The sequence below is a fragment of the Orycteropus afer genome, unplaced genomic scaffold (genome assembly GCF_000298275.1).
Source record: "Orycteropus afer afer isolate SDZICR_OR568_19922 unplaced genomic scaffold, OryAfe1.0 scaffold00711, whole genome shotgun sequence".
Classification (NCBI taxonomy): domain Eukaryota; kingdom Metazoa; phylum Chordata; class Mammalia; order Tubulidentata; family Orycteropodidae; genus Orycteropus; species Orycteropus afer.
Genome location: NW_006922298.1, coordinates 634,495 through 637,065, shown reverse-complemented (window position 1 = coordinate 637,065; position 2,571 = coordinate 634,495).

Genomic DNA, 2,571 nt, shown 5'->3' with positions numbered 1-2,571 from the left:
GGAAATATCATGGCTTGTGTCAGGCACACCTTAGTCCTCAAGGAGATATCCTTGCTCCTCAGCACTTGATACAGTTCCTTCCCAGTTGACTTTCCCAATGCTACACGTCGTCTAATGTCGTGACTGCTCCTTCCGTTGGCATCGATTGTAGAACCAATATATTGTCAGTTCATAGACTTTTCATATTCAAAAATGTAGAACCAAGCAACGTTATCTCCTGTTAGTGGCCTAATATAATTAAATACTATATTTCTTTTTAAAGTGAGTGAATCTCATTTGGCAAGAGAATTTGAAGGTACACAATCGGAATCATTAAAAAGAAAAAAAAAAAAAAAACAGTTGCTGTTGAGTCAGTTCCAACTTATGGCAACCCCAAGTGTTGCAGAGTAGAAATTTGTATCATAGGTTTCCAAGGCTGTGTCCTTTCAGAAGCAGATCACCAGGTCTTTCTTCCAATGCACCTCTGAATGGGCTGTGACTGCCAACCTGTTGATTAGCTTTTATTGCTGTTAGATGCTCTACATTCCATTATGATTCATAGACACCCCATATGACAGGATAGAACTGTTTCATAGAGTTTTCTGGGAGGCAGATCATGAAGTCTTTCTTTCATGGACTCCTGGGTGGGTTTGAACTGCTTTCAGGTAGCAGCCAAAAATTTAACCATTGTGCCACCAGGGATCCTTAGTAGCCAAGTGTTTAACCAGTTGTTCTAACCCACCAATAAAAGACATATACAATTCCAAAAGAAGTACAGCAAATTTGCTTTAAATTCAAACAACTGTAACATTGAAATAATTGGGTATTTTTTTCACTGTAAACTACTTTCATAACAAAAACACTTGTAAATTGTGGGCATACATTTTAATCCAGAGATAGATTGAAATTCATTCAAATGTAGTTTAGTATGTCCTGTTGTTGTTGTTGTTGTTATGTGCCATTGAGTCAGACCCGATTCATAGTGACCCCTCCTTGGGTTTGTGAGACAGTATCACCACGGAAGTAGATTGCCCCATCTTCCTTCCAAGTAGTGGCTGGTGGGTTTGAACCGCCAGCCTTCTGGTTAGCAGTCAAGTGCCTTAGGCACTATGCTACCAGAGCTCCCTAGTATTTCCTATCTCCTATATATTGTCAGTTCATAGACTTTTCATATTTAAAAATGTGAAAGTATGCCAACTGTAAGATTGTTCTATTTACAGTCAGTATAGAATAAACTTAAAACCTCAGGGGGAAGTGCATTGTTAAAATTAGAGTGGATATGTAAATTTTTGATACCTGCACAAGTGTATGCAAAGATACAGAAAGGCTATATGATGTCATGTAAAGAATATTGAAGTAGAAGTCAAGAGACCAAAGAAATCACCTAGCTTCTCTGTAGAATTATAATTCTTTCTATGTTCAAAGTCACAGAAATATTATGGAAAGTTAGTATGCTGCTAAATTAAAAGAGTTTATGGGAGTGTGGCACATACACAAATGAAGATAGCTTGTTGTTTTGTCCACAATTTCACCCAATACAAATTTATCAAAAGTGGTACGTAACAGTATAAAGAGGTAAAAAAGAAGCCCTTTGTAATTTTTTTTTTTTCTAACTTAAACCAAACCAAACTCACTGCTGTCAAGTTGGATCCAACTCATAGTGACCCCTCCTTGGGTTTCTGAAGCAGAATCCCTACAGAAGTAGATTGCCCAACCTTCCTTCCCAGGAGTGGCTGGAGGGTTTGAACTGCCAACCTTCTGGTTAGCAGTCAAATACCTTAGATACTACGCTACCAGAGGTACTATTTCCCTTTCTTAAAGAAAAGTAAGTTTCATTTGTAGTATTATCTTCTTGTATGTGTGTGTGTGTGTGTGTGCTTAAATTCAAATATACTATTGAATTGTGAGTCTTTAAATATCAATGCCATTAACCTTATAAGTTTTAAATCTGGAAGAAAGAGGAATAGTGAAAGCCTCCATGAGAGTGATTAGAAAGCCAGCCCAATTAATTATGGGAAATAGGGATTAAAAAAAAAAAAAAAAAGGTCTGAAGAAGAAATGGCTAAAAAAATTCTACAATGAAAACTCAAACTTACCAGTAAAACAATGTAAAATGTTCCATTAACCTATCATACTCATCAACTAAATGAGAGTATATAAAAGATCCAGGGACTCTCCCTATGAAAGGAATTTTTCCTATTTTTAAAATGAAATAGATTTTACTTCTTTTAAAGCTCTTTGTACTTCACTATCTTGATCTGACATAAATCAAAATCTTAAAAATATTCTTGTTTTAGTTGCATACATTTTTTAATGTCTCATCTCTTTTAATCTGACATATTTTAACTAAAGAATGTACTTTTTTTTTTTTTTTTTTACGGTTATGACCTTGTTTTGGTTACACTGTAACAGAAAATACCGCAAATGGCATGGCCTTAACAAACAGGAGTTTATTCTTACAATTTGGAGGCTTTAAGTCCAAGTTCAAAGTGCCAGACTCTAGGGGCTGGGTGAAAGCCCCTCAGCCTTGGGCTTCAGCTCTGCCTCCAGCTCCCAGCCCACTGAAGCTAGAAGCATTTCTTCACTCAGAAA